The sequence below is a fragment of the Sus scrofa genome, chromosome 11 (assembly GCF_054392235.1).
Source record: "Sus scrofa isolate SSC_HxYL_T2T_F1_AM1 chromosome 11, Sscrofa_HxYL_maternal_Yorkshire_Landrace_v2.0, whole genome shotgun sequence".
Classification (NCBI taxonomy): Eukaryota; Metazoa; Chordata; class Mammalia; order Artiodactyla; family Suidae; genus Sus; species Sus scrofa.
In genome coordinates, this window is record NC_139393.1 from 7,459,943 (window position 1) to 7,474,372 (window position 14,430).

At 50.1% G+C, this 14,430-nt stretch overlaps 1 protein-coding gene across 5 annotated transcripts in view; it reads right to left on the reverse strand.

The window, feature by feature from the left end:
* The window catches only part of LOC106505250 (uncharacterized), a 96,031-nt gene that overhangs the window by 35,021 nt on the left and 46,580 nt on the right, over positions 1-14,430 (reverse strand). The window contains exons 1-3 of one of the 5 annotated variants that reach the window (XR_014819067.1): positions 10,463-11,037; positions 10,131-10,238; positions 6,113-7,981 (exon numbers count right to left, since the gene is read on the reverse strand). The gene's annotated coding sequence lies outside the window, so the exon portion shown is untranslated. Of the gene's footprint in view, positions 1-6,112; positions 9,396-9,993; positions 10,239-10,462; positions 11,038-11,223 lie in introns of those variants that run through there. The other 4 variants (XR_014819065.1, XR_014819068.1, XR_014819066.1 and 1 more) reach the window with 4 other exon arrangements.

The window sequence follows — 14,430 nt, forward strand, 5'->3', positions numbered from 1 at the left end:
CATGTCTTTGCTGCTCCCCAATACCTTCCTCTCAAAAGGGGAAGGAAGTTCATCTGGGAGTAGATGGGGGTGGATTATGAAATCCTTCCCTCACCTCCTGGGTACCACTAGGCTGGAGGTGATGCTGCGGTGAGCTCCATGCCGTCACCTCTGAGCACATTAGAGCCTTTCGCCAGCGTGCTTCCCACGCAGCTGAGACTTGGACGGGTTTTTAGCAGCTGCCTCATCAAATGGAATGCAAACAAACAGAGCAGGGAGAGCCCAGCTTGCTCGTGATGCTCTGGACTGTTCCGGCAGAGCACTCAGGAGGAGTGAGGGCTGCCCTCTGCCCAGCCCAGATCCCTGGCCCCTGGCTTCAGGAATCTTGAAGCTGCTGGTGCACACGTGTCCTTCCCTCAGCCACTCCTTCATGCCTACAATGCCTGCTGCAGGAGGGGGAAGGAAAGCTTCCAATTCACAGATGAAAATAAGATGTACATGCCTGAAGCCCTCTGATGAAAAATCAGTGACTCTCAAACCCACCTAAATTGGAAGTCACTGATTTTAAGTCCTTTACACAGATGGATAAGAAAAAAGGATTACGTAGGAGCTGGACACAATCTCTGGCTATGTCATAATTTTGCCCCTGGTTTACCCTCTGTCATTAAAAATATCTGTTTACCCCACTGATGGTGGTAGATCTTCCCTCCTCTCTGGACTTCCTGTTACCCTCCTTAGCTACATGGAGGCTTTCTCTATACCACCGCCAAGTTGTCCATCAACCCAGCTTTCCAGTGGGCATGTCTTGGTACCAAGCAAATGCTGAGAAGCCTCACGGAGTCACCTAATCTGTGAGCCAGGGGCGATCTAGCGGTCAGGTCCAATGTCATCCTCTGACAGACAAGGATGTGAGCTCAGGTGGTGTAAGCGAGAGGCTGACTGGGCCAAGCCCACAGTCGGGTCAGTTGCACACGTCCTCTGGTTCTCTCCGTGACCACCAACAAAACTACACCTCCGTATTCGGCTCCCACTCGGGCTTCTGGCTTCTGATACAGGAAGAGCCCAAAGGCTTCCTTTTGAGCTTTCTGTGGGATGGAAACCCTCCTTGACTAACTAGGACTCGCATCTCTGGAACTGCTGATTCTCTGCCATTAATTACACACAGGGAGCATTTTGTCTCCATAGTGGAGGAGAGCTGGACTGATACAGGTGAGTCACACAGGGATTCAAGAAAGGCGACCTTCTCTCACCGTCAGAGAATAAAGACCTGGGAGGGCGGGTGTGAATCAAGAACTAATTCCTGTCCTTGGGTTCTGACCGTGGAGAGAGACCTCGGCACGAGGGTTTGTTTATGTTCTAGTTCCTTGCACAGGGGTGGGGATGTGGGTTCTGTTTTAGAAAGTGTGCACTGCGTTGGTGGCTGGTTCTGGAGGAGGAAACTGGAGGGAAAGAACACACACACACACCCCCATGGTTGCCATGGGCCTCCTGTTTGCTCGCACGGGCTGGCTCAGCAGAAAATTTGGCTGAGTTGCAAGACTATGTTTTGAGGGTGGGCGTTGTAAAGAGCAAATACATTTTTCACGTTCAGGAAAACACCAGCCAGGGAGAGCCAAACGAGGAGGAGAGGAAAGGCTTTTTCCTAGTACTAACTTTCAAAGGCAGCGCTGAAGTTCACCTGTTAACCCGGACGATGCTGACTTACCTGGCTGGCTCTCCACACCCAGAGCCCCAAGGTGAGCCCCACTCCAGCCCTGGAGGCACGCCCTCCGCTGGCAGCTGTGATGTAACTTTGTTTTCAACACATGTTCTAAATACGCCAGGACTGACCAAGCATGACTGGGCTGGGAGCAAAAATCTCCAACCTGACTGTCATGGTAATTTCAGGAACACTTAGAAAAGCTGTAACTCAGGGCTGGTTCATGATTTCTTGGAAGAATGGTGCTTGCTTCAAAAGATATGTAATCAGTAAATGGTAGCTGTGGATGATGGGAATAATTTAGGAGGTAACCTGGGATCCTTCCATCTGGAAGAAGGAGGAAGCAAAGTCAATGCTTTTTGCAAAGGTTTCAAAACGGCCTTGGTTTGTTTGTTTTGGCCACTCCTGCAGCACTAGAAGTTCCCAGGCCAGGGATCGAACCTGTGCCACAGCAGTGACCCAAGCTGGTGCAGTGACAACGCTGGATCCTCGACCCACTACGCCACAAGAGAACCCCAAAATTTCTTTAGATTTTAATGCGTCTTAAATCCCAACAGTGTAACCAAGGACACTGCCATAGGAAATGAATTAATTCAATGTTGGCCAATTATAACAGAATGACAGGATGAATTTACGAGCTGCAAAATCACAGATGGAATTGGATTTGATCATTCTGACTTACGAAGACAAATTTTAGGAGAGAAAGGACACGGTTTTATTGTGAAGTTAGAGTTCTAGAAATCAGATAGGTATTGAAGACGGAAGGAAAGCTGGCACTTTTTAGACCTAGAGTTCTAGGAGCCCCAGTCTATAGTTTACAAGCTCCCAGAGTTATTTCAATTTGGTCAGAGGGTTTAAAGAATTTATTTTTGAAATGCCTGAAACAATATTAAATCTTTTAAACTTTTGTGGAGGGAGGGGAAGATGCCATGGTGTCTGTCTACAGACAAGAGGAAGGGCTGACTCCAACAGCAAACCAAATCATCATTGTTGAACAGGACTTTGAAATTCCAGCAGAGAACAGATCTGGATTTGCTATGTCACTTGCGCTGCTCTAAAGAGTGGGGCTCCTCGTGGGGTGGGGGGGGGGGCACACAGAGATCAGAGATGTAGTGCCTCAAGTCCCTTTAAGTTGGTCCCCTCTTTAGACAATAAAAGGTCTCATTGAGGATAATCCCTGTAAAAGAATCACCATTTGGTTTTTAAACTCATTTGCTTTTAGCCAGATGTCCCCTCAATGCTTCAAAATCACAAGTAAGTTGATGAAGGAGCATGTGGAGAAGGAATAAGTACTTAATATTTTGAAATTGTATGGGTTTTTCTCCTTCAGGAATTAAGAATATGGGAGTTCCCGTTGTGGCTCAGCAGGTTAAGAACCTGACGCAGGATCTGAGAGGATGCAGTTTCAAAACCTGGCCTGGCTCAGTGGGTGAAGGATCCAGCACAGCTACAAGTCGGAGTGTTGCGAGCTGCAGCATAGGTCACAGATGTGGCTTGGATCTGGCATCACCGTGGCTGTGGCTGTGGCATAGGCGGGCAGCTGCCGCTCCGATTCGACCCCTCACCCAATACAAAAGATTGCATCTCAGGACGGCCCTTCTTGGGGGAGGAGAGAAGGGGGATTTATCCACTTGCTCTCTTCTTTCCTTGGTCCAAGCTTTGCCCTGAAGGCCTCCTGAATTTCTTTTTCTCCTTTCTCATTTTCTGTCTTAAGCTGAAAATGAGACTTGCCCAACGCCCCTGCATCCCATAGGGTGTTGTTTTTTCTTCCTTTCTTCGGTTCTAGCCATACTCGGAAGCATCACACCAGCACCTTTTATTATCTAACCACACGTCACCAACCCAGGAGACATTCTGAGAATTGACAGCAGCAATGAAATAGCCCAGGTCCAGACCAGCTCTTCTCTGGAAGATCCTCCAGAGAGACCTACCAGGCCCCATCAGGCATGTTCTCCGGCTCCTTCATGGCTGGAGGGTCAGGGCAGGAGGAGAGACAGCTGGGGATAGAATTCCTTGGCAGCATCTAGAAGATCTGCCTGCCCGCCATGGGCTGGTGGGGGACAAATAAAGAGAGTATCTGCAAAACATGCCCCACAGCAGAGGAGGCATTGCGAGCAGAAAAAAACATCCTTCCGCCCTTGCAATTGCTCAGAGGCTGTTCTGTCACAGGCTAAGGGCATTAAAGGCTGGATAGTGAAGGAATGTGTGCTTCAGGCATTGTGCTTCGGGAGTTTTCCGGGAGCATCGAGTCCATGAGTGAGGGGCGGGGCAGAAGGATGAAGGCAGCGGCTTTGAGGGAGGGCTCCGGATGGGAGAACCAGGTTGCCAGCAGGGGAAACCTCGCCCAAACCCCCTGAGTCACCACCTCCTCCGCAGTCCTTCCGAGATGCTCTTCCAAGAGCCGCGCTCATCCCCCTCGGTCCCCGGCCCTCTAGCTGCAGTACCTGGCACACAGCGAGTGCGCAACATACATGTGTTGAGAAAAATCAGTCAGTGGATGCCCATGGCGACTGGGCTTTTGGCCACGGCGGTCAAGTGTGGGAAACCTCAAGAGGCACTTGCTCATCTCCCATCTAATTCCCCCAGTTGTCTTGCCAGCAGCTCCACCTTCCTTCGCTGTGTTCAGATCTCCCAGCACAGGCTTCCTTCGTGGCGTCACTGACAGGACATCCTTCAGGCACCGCCTACTGTGTTATTCCGCGTGTCACCACTGCCTCCGCTCTTGGGGAGAAATAGCTCCAGAAAGGTGGTGACCCTCACTTGTAGGCATCGCACGAGGTCTTTGCTGCATCCTCAGCGGGTCTTTACCTCCTGGATCCTCATGATAAAACCTTTGGGGAGGATGCGGGGAGCTGGACAGGTTGATAACGGCGCTGAGCCGGGGCGGTGCTGGAAACAAGCTGGGCACAGGGCCCGCTCTGGTTCTGCTAACACCTTCCTCTGGGCTCGTGGACAGACTCCCTCTGCCCTATTCCTTCACCATAGGACAGGGGTGGCTGCATCTGGCCACCTGATGGGGTTCCCGTGAGAAAAACCAATGCAGCAGCTCTTTGAAAACTTTAGCGTTCTCTTTTAAAGTGCTCTCTAGCAAATTCAATTTTCCTAGGGACAAGTCTTTCAGCTTTTCCTATTACTCCCTCCTTTTAAAGCCATTTTTTTTTTCATGGAAGAGAAAACAAACCTCTGTACGATTTTCCCCTCCACTTTTTTCTAGTTAGAATCTTTTTTTTTTTTTTTTTTGTCTTTTTGCCTTTTCTAGGGCTGCTCCCACGGCATATGGAGGTTCCCAGGCTATGGGTCCAATTGGAGCTGTAGCCACCAGCCTATATCACAGTCACAGCAACGTGGGATCGGAGCTGTGTCTGCAACCTAGACCACAGCTCAAGGCAACGCCGGATCCTTAACCCACTGAGCAAGGGCAGGGATCCAACCCGAAACCTCACGGTTTCTAGTCGGATTGGTTAACCACGGTGCCACGACGGGACCTCCAGAGTCTTTTTTTTTTTTTTTTTTTTTTTTTTTTAATGCGGCATCATTCTCTGAATTTCTCAGCAACTGAACTTTACACTAGGAAATTCTCAATTCAGAGGTAAAATTCACATCAAACTGATTTTCTTAACCTCCTGGTTGCTCACACGTTCAAAAGAGCTGCGTGATTCTGTCTTCCTGCCACCATGAACTCTCCGTTTCCCCGGGCTCGTCAGTCTCTGAGCAAATCTCTCGGCAACTCCTCTCCCCACAGGAAGCTCCTCCACATCTGTGCGACCCCCTTACTCTGACACCGTTACAGGTCCCCCCAAAGATAAATGACATCAACTCCATGTACTGCAGGAGGGAAGGAAATTTCTTCGCCCCCACTGAATAAAGGAGGCCTTGCAAATCCAGCCAATAAAGTTGTCTTAGTGGGAACCGTGGAAGATGCTCAACTCAGAGGTTGAGAGGTCACAGACCCTTGATAGGTTTGAAAATAACTCCAGAAGTTCCAATAGTAACAATTCAGAAAAGACCCACAGGGCAGATATTCCTTAAGGAAGGGAAGGGATGCAGAGGGAATTATGTGTAAGTACAGCCTTCCCGGGGCTTGGCCCTCAGCTGCGGCTAAGGCCTTAAGTCCACGTGCTTTTCAAAGTGGGCTCTGGAGAAGACACTCAGCATTTTCTTTCTTTCTTTAATTTATTGAAGTGTAGTTGACTTACAATGTTGTGTCCAGCATTTTCTATTTTTTCTTTGTTGGTGGTGGTGGTGGTTTGTTTTGTGTGTGTGTGCGTGTGTGTGGCTATGCCTGTGGCATGACGAAGTTCCCAGGGGGGGGATCGAACTTGCACCATAGCAACATGAGTCACTGCAGTGACAACGCCAGATCCTTAACCCACTGAGTCAACAGGGACCTCCTGTTTTCTAGAACCAGATTTTTAGGGACGAGAACAGAAGGGATCCAGGACTTATAAAAGATTTAATGTGAAATACAGACTAAGATGATGAAAACAAACTGGATCAGGGCTAGTAAAGCTTAGGGTATTCTAGGACCAAAATGTGCTGACTGATGTGAAAGCCACCTGGAGCCAGCAGGTAAAACTCTGGCGGACAGAAGCTGAGACCTCATCCCTGATCCCAAGCTGGGAAATATGTCAACAGCCTCGTGTTACTGGGGGTGGGGAACACCTGACCGTGCTTCTAGAAGACATTAAAAAGAAATCTGTCATGGAGGGAGGGAGTCATTCTTCCGGCGTCCCTGTTAGAGCCTCAGGTAACCACATGTCATCTGGATTATTGCACTTTTCAAAAGACACCGAAAAACTTGAGACAAACCAGAAAGTGACACAAGTGAGAAGACAGAGGTGTGATGGAAAAGAGGTCCCACGAGAATGATCACGTGGCGAAATAAACCTTTGTTTTCCAACATACGACAGATTTTTGGAGGCCAGCGCAAAGAAATGCAGATGCGGTAAATAAATGCCCTGGTGACTTCGTTTCCCGCAGCGCACGCAGGGTCCCAGCTCCTGACACTGCTGCCACTCACTGCAGAGCCTCGCAGGGCACGACCTTTGCCCCCTCTGCTGGGGGCCTTCCACATGGGTCCTGGTCTTCACGGGCCTGTGGACCTGCTGTGGGGGGTACCCACCCCTGCGTCTTGTTCCCCCACAATACCAGGGGCTTTCAGCTCAGCGCTGGACCAGAGTCTGAACCCAATGAAAGGCTGTTAAATCAATGAAGACCTTAAGGAGCAAAGTCTCAATGCCAAGGACAAAGACTGGGAGGGAGCTGGCTAATCAGGAATTTTAAAATGAAATTTTAAAGTCAATTCCTCTTCACCCCCAAATACCACCTTCAGTAAAACCTATGATGCTCACTCATACTTCATGAAATGGGTTTTCTCCTTGGGGATATAATTCAGTACCTTCAAGGCAGATAAGAAGTAGAAACTCACAGATCCTCAGCATCTGGGTAATACAGAAAAACCTATTTTGCCTTCTCTGAGAAAATCCTGCTGTTTTATCGCTAGATTGAAATCACTCAACAGGAATTTTCTCGAGCTCATTTCCCCCCGGTCCAAAAAAAGGGTTCAGCAGAAAAGCAGGCTGTACAGTAAACGAGAATCACTCTTTTCCTATAGCAGGTTTACAATACATTCTTGAGATCTTAGGGTAATTAAACAGCACGCCTGCTCTGGGGTAGCAGCCACTCAGTTATACAGGACGCTCCACATCTGGGCATGCCACATCCATGGATTCAATCAACGGCAAATAAAAAAAATATTTTTAAAAATTCCAGAAAGTTCCAAGAAGCAAAACTTGAGTTTGCTGTGCACCAGCAACTAATACTATGTAAATATCCCCCAACACCGGATCTGAGCTGTGCGTGCCACCTACACCACAGCTCACGGCAATGCTGGGTCCTTAACCACTGATCGAGGCCAAGGATGGAACCTGCATCCTCATGGATCCTCGTCGGGTTTGTTACTGCTGAGCCACGATGGGAACTCCTATTTGCTTCTTTCTACTTCCTTTTACTTTCCAAACTGTCTGTGATGAGTGTGTATTACAGTTATGAGCAGAAAAAACTAAGGGACATATGAGATGCAAAGTGGCGAGGGACTGAGAAGAGAAGCAGGTGTGCGGAAGGCGCCTGGGGCTGGCGGGACCCCTTGAGGGTGGGGGTGGCGGTGAGGGTGGGCTTCCCGAGGCAGGAAGAGTTGGGTGCGGGGAATCCGTGGCCCGGGTGCAGGGGCAGCTGGGAGGTAGTAGAGGGCACGGAGTTTCCACCCGGGCCTCAGGGCCTCTGAGAGAAATCCCGTCCTCAGACCTAGGAAGGGGCAGATGCAAATCACGGGCAGGGACTGGAAACCCACACCCACCCCGACACTCTTCATTCTCTTCGCCAACGGCGTGCGTTCTCCGAATACACATTCATTATGCTCTCTGGACCCTCTCCGTGGGAAGGCGAAGACGAGTAAAGATCCATAAAACACACTCTCCCTGCCCACATGAACTTGGTAATGAATGACCTTGCTGAGTGCCACCCGCGCCCACGCCTGAGTCCACATGCCTCGTCCCGCAGAAAGTTCTGCCCTTTGGAGGCTGGCGGAGGGAGCGAGGGGGCCTCGGGGGTGCTGGCCACGGGGAGGCTTTGGGGGTGCTGGCCAAGGGGAGGCTTTGGGGAGGGGCTGGAGCAGGGCTGGGACCTCGCCTGGGGAAACCGTAGAAAGACCCGAGGCTGTGATTGAGAAGGGGCCTGGGACCTGGCCCTCCTTTCAGTTCGGGAGCTGCCTCAGGCCAGGTTCCTTCCCACACGTGATTCTGCCTGAGGGACGCTCTGACCCTCTGTTCACAGCGACTGGCGTTGTCCTTTCCTGATCAGCCAGGTCTTTCTCGGACACACCCGAAACACTTTAACGTCTCCTTGGAGATGCAGAGGGTTTCTTTAGCTCATTTCTTTCCCTCCTTTACCCAGAAGACATACATCATGGCCATCCGCAGATGGGTCGCTCGCACCCCATCAAGGTCAAAGACTCCAGGCCGTGGGTTTTGAAGGCCATCAACAAACAGTCACCCGCTGGAAAACAGCCTAATAACTGGGACCAAAAGGAGTCACCGTCAAGGCGTCCTCTGCGGACGCCCTGGCTTCTGATTCCCAAAGTCCTCGTCTCATTTATTCTCGGGCAAAGGAGATGAAGACCAGTGCCTCTCAGTTGCACCAACGTACTGAAAACAGTGGCAGAAATGTTGGAAAATCTCTGAAGTCCCATTAATTGGATTGAGACAAACACCCTGCTTTCTACTCTGGAAATTGGGTCTAAAACCAGTAAAGTAAAACCACCTAATGCATGCAGATAGTGTGCCACGGGGCTACCGTGGGTACCAGTGATCGATTCTCTGCCTCCTTCCCGCGGGCAAGGTTTCCAGATGCCTTTCAGCAAAGGGAACGGGCTGCTCCCCAGATGCGGGAAAGAGGGTGTTTGTTGATCACCCATATTTTTAACCAGTTATGGACACAGATGTTTCTCCAATTTTTTTCAGACCTAAAGTTACTTCTCAAATCGAAGGCACTCAGCATAAAAATTCAGGATGCAGACTTCCTTGCTCAGAAGTGTTTTCTCCCTTCTGTATTGTTGGTTCAATGCGAATTACACTGAAAAAGACCACTTTTGAAGCCCTGAAAGATCTCCTGAATCAGCCTAACAGGTTTGCTTCCATTCACCACCGTATCCAGCGAGGTTCTGTAGGTGGGCAAAGGGGTAAGCAAGCCTCGTGCGCGTGCGGGTTCATCTTGTTCGTACCTGGGCTCGGCCTGACTCCAGGCTGCTTGCTATCAACAGGAAGCCACCCGACCTCGGAAAATCCATTGCCCTTTCCTGGCCTCCGCCTGCTTGCCCGTGGAAGGATGCTGAGCTACCTGTGTTCCTAAGTCCCCTTGGGTCAAAGCTCCGAGGTTGACGGTCCCAGCAGGACCCGTGGGAAGTAGCAGAAAGGCCACTCCACTCCCACCCGAGCCCCCTGCTGGGCGCTCCCAGCTTCAGACCTCCTTTCTTTTCTGACTAGAAAAGCCCGACTCTTGCTTCAAGGCCCAGCAAGTCCCAGGCAGCTGTTAAGGGCAGGTGGCTTTTCTCGTCCTTCCCTCTCCTCTCCATCAGGACAGGAAGGGAGACTGGAGAGGAGACGCACGAGCCAGCAGAGAGAAACACCCAGACGGTGGTTGTACAGAAATTCCTGAAGGCTCTAGACTCTTTCGAGAGCTAAAGGCAGGCTGGAAGCCAATGACAGGTGTTATCTGCAGTTCGGGGGTTAAATCATGGGTGTTCTCTGGCCGGTCATTACCCTGAGCTCCGAAGTTACAGCCGTGGTCTCACTGTGACCTCTCTGCCCAGCTGCAGGCCCGGGAGTCTGGTGCCCTTGAAGCCCTTGACTTGGGCCACTCCAGATATCCCTGGGCCTCTCTCCACGTGCTGCCGTACCTGGGACCGGCCAGTGGTGTGTGTTCACCCCTCCAAGCTCTGCAAGCTCACGACTGGTGGCTTCTGATCACCGGAAACAGGGGCGTATGCAACACCTTTCAGCCGATTCTAGATGTAGAGAAAAAGCCTTTAACTATAAAAGGAGATTCTGGATTTCTCCCCCCAGTCCCCCCCAACTTCAACTTTGGCTTTATGTCCTAAAGGGACCAGATCTGGGTTCCTGGGAGGGGTCTGTCTCTGTCTTACGCCCCCTCCCCCTACAACCCAGGCTCATGCATAACTTTTTCAGTTCCTCTTAAAAATGTAGTCAGCCATGGAAAATCAACACCTACCACTTGCTCCAAGTTTTCAGACGTTTTTGCTCCCAGGCAGACACAAGAGCTTTTAGGAATCTGCACGCAGCCGCCCTCACGCTCCCCACCCCAGAGGTGAACACTGGGCGTGTGGAATATTTAGGTCCTTCCTGCCCCTTTTACGCCCTCCGCCTCCCAGCGCGTCTCGCAGGGCACCTTAAAGGGGGCAAGACGAAGGGGAAAGGGATCGTTCCAAGTCAGGTCCCGCCTGCCCCCGTCTCCTAAAAACACTTTGGTGCTGCAGGATCTGGGAAGGCACGACAGAGGCAGGACACTGCGGGCTCACGGACGGATTTCAGTAACCTGCGTAAGAGAGTTGCACGGCAGGCCATGAAAAGAGCGTCTGCTAAGAGCTTCGATTTCTTAACGAATGAAGCGCTCTGACAAAGTCCAGATGAAAGCTGTTGGTGCGAAAATACGTCTTCCCTCTATATTCTGCACGATGCCCAGTGTGGGGTTGAGCACATAGCAGGAGCTCACTAAATACACTCAGCTCATTCGGGAATAGCTTCTCATCGAAAGTAGATTTTATCTCAGCTTCTACCGAAAGTGACAGCTCTTTCTTTGTTTTTTAGCCCTTTAAAAGCGCTTTTTCATGCACCTGTGTGCCAGGCGCTGTGATTAGCTCTTAATAGGCATTAATTGGTTTATTCTTCACAGCTGACTTGGGAGACCTGCTCCTTATGACCATTTTACAGTGAGAAAAACCCAGGCCCAGAGGGCTTAGATGTGGGGCTCACCATGTCACCAGTTAGCAGGCAGCATGACTGGGACTTAAACCCACGTCTAGCTGACTCTGTGTATCTTTATCCACTAGAAACACTGTCTTGCCAGAGCACAGGATACCCGGAGTTAACAGAGTGGGTGGCGAGCTGTACTGAAACACCCGGGAATCCACCCGCACTTCCTCCGCTGGCCTTCCTAGCACCTTAGGTCGGCAGCCCCAGTCATTCCCAGTATCTAAAGGGCCCAGAGGAGGAGGCAGCTGTGTTGCATTTTTATTAAACTCCTTGCTCTCTTTCTAGCAAAGTACTGAGCCACACCCAGAACAAGCCTGTCTCCAAATTCATGCTTCCCCTTCTCTTGATGTTGCAAGGGTCTTCTTGACGCTAAGGTTTAGGGCAGCTTCACAGACGAGGAAATTAAGTTCACTCTGTCCATCCCGAGCACCCAAGACGTCGAGACCTGCCATTCCCGGCTTTGGAATAGCCTGACGGCTGAGAGAAAGTACAAAGAAAAATGAAAACTCACTTCCTGTTGACCACTGTGGTTGCTTCTGAGAGCTAAACATAACCATCTGCTTGCTCTCTGAAGGCTTCCTCTCCTCCGTTTATTTAAGAAAACGCCCTGTAGCCTTTCCCCTACCCGCTGAGGGACAGCCCTCGCACAGCTCTCAAGACGAGCGGCCTCACGCTGCAGACCAGCGAGCGAGTTTTGGGCATTTAAGGGAAAGGACTTGGGCAGCCAACCTGAACGCGGGTGAGGGACCCAATTAGCACAAACATCACTCTACCCAGTAATCACCAGCCTTTCCTTGAGTATTTTTTGGGTTCAGAGTCACCCACTGCTGGAGCAGACTTCAGGACTCACGAAAATACCAGCAATACTGGTTCATTCCATGGTGCAGGCCTGGTGGCTGTGGGGCGGGGAGGGGGGCGGGGGTGAGGAGCAGTGTTAGCAGCCACACGACCTTTAAAAAAGAGGTGCACGGAGTTCCCATCATGACTCAGTGGAAATGAAGCTGACTAGCCTCCATGAGGACCCGGGTTCGATCCTTGGCCTCTCTCAGTGGGTTCAGGAGCTGGCGTTGCTGTGAGCTGTGGTGGAGGTTACAGACACGGCTGGGATCCCACATTGCTGTGGCTGTGGTGTAGGCTGGCGGCTACAGCTCCAATTAGACCCCTAGCCTGGGAATCTCCATATGCCTTGGGTGTGGCCCTAAAAAGACAAAAGACAAAAAAAAAAAAGAGGTGCTTTGACAATTACGGGTTAGAGATGGACCGTGAATCTGCCTCCCTCCCCTCTCTCAGAGCAAACATTTGCTGGTTGAGGTAACTTGCAAGTATTTTCCCAAGGCCTGGTTTGTCTCAAGCAGGACAAAAGCACCCAGGAAATGGCTCTCAGCCTAACCCTTCCCATCGCTGGGGTCAGACCCTGTCATTAAGCTCAGTGGACTTCTCTCTACATCCTTTTTTGTGTGTGCCAACATAGTGGAGTGATGATATCCCTCGTGCCTGGGGAGAAGTTCTACCAACCAGATTAAAAAAATAAGCAAGGTCACCCAGGCCCTTTCCTTAAAGAGGGAAAATTCTGGCGTTCCCCTGTGGCAGAGCAGGTTAAGGATCTGGCATTGTCACTGCAGTGGCTCAGGTTGCTGCTGTGGCATGAGTTCGATCTCTGGTTGGGAACAAAAAGAAAAGAGAGAGAGAGAATTCCTTAAAATTCTTGGGAAGGTGTAGGGGTTTTCCATGACTGGAATGAAAGAGTCCCCATTGTGGCTCAGTGAGTTAAGCACCCAACCAGTATCCTTGAGGATGCAGGTTTGATCCCTGGCCTTGCTCAGTGAGTTAAGGATCTGGCATTACCATGAGCTGTGGTGTGGATCACAGAGGTGGCTCAGATCCTGCATTGCCATGGCTGTGGTGTAGGCTGGCAGCTACAGCTCCGATTCAACCCCTAGCCTGGGAACTTCCATATGTCACAGGTGTGGCCCTAAAAAGAAAAAACAAAAATCCATGATTGGAATGAACTTGTGGCCACTGAAGAAACAAGACATAAAACGTGCTAGGAATTTTATACATCAAATGTCAACCCTGACTTATTCTGGAAAGAAACTCCTGTAACTCATTTGCTCCACCATCTAACAGATATTAACTGGGAGTCAGCTTCTCCCAACTGGGAGTCTATGCTTGGTACTTGGTAGAATTTAAAAAAGCAGAGCTGTCTCAGCCCAGGTGGGACCACTGAGGCTGCAGACCTCACATTCCAGGTGGCAGGAGAGCCAGAGAGATGAGGGGCTGCGGTTGGAGGAAGAAGCCAGAAATGAGCCTGGGGTGCATTTGAAGAAAACAGTTCCCTTGTGTCAACATAGCTGGTATTGTGCCCACACATTTATGTCCAGAAATAGAAGGCACACTAGCATAACAAGGAGATGTGGTTGAATTGCAATTCCTTAAAAAAAAACAAAAAACAAAACAAAAAAAACCCTGGAGGTTTTCTTTGGCCAAAAGCTTAATGTGGCACAGTAGACTGATGTACCTTTTAAAAGCTGGTATAATTGTAGGCTCCATTAAATAGAAATGCAGTGCCCAGATAATAAGTAATAGTAACAATATATGTTGGTCAGGTGACAATTAAAAGGCTTGCTCCTTTCAAGGCGCTGCAATTTAAGATGGATCGCAAGGTACAACAATGTATCTGGAAGAGAAAGATGACCACGATAACGAGCTCTGGAAACGCCAGGCAGAAAGCTGGGGGAGGCTCTGAGTGTTTAGCTTGGAAGCGAGAACACCAAGACACAATAACTGCCTCCAAAACTGGAGGAGTTGTTATGAGGAAGAAGGAATGGATGAGTTTATTCCAGTAAAAGACAGGATTGGAGCAAAAAGTGAGTACACGCCAAGGGAAGGACTGAGGAAATAAATAAAGAAGTGGCCAGAAGGTGATTTTTAGCTCAGCATAAGAAATCAACGGTCTAAAAAAAAGCTCTCTCCAAACCAAGTGTGGGTGTTGGGAGGAGCACACTCCAGAGAGAGAGAGCTCTTTGTTGTCCCCCAGAGCATAAACTAGATGGCCATTTGTGGGGACCTTGAGGACAGAGTCCCAGGGCCAGGCAAAATGTTAGCTGTCTAAGCGCTTACTCATCTCCAAGATGCCAGGTTTCCATGATAGGCCAGGCTGAAGTGGTCCTGCTAAGAGCCACGGGAAGTGGGGAACCTGGGGTTCCA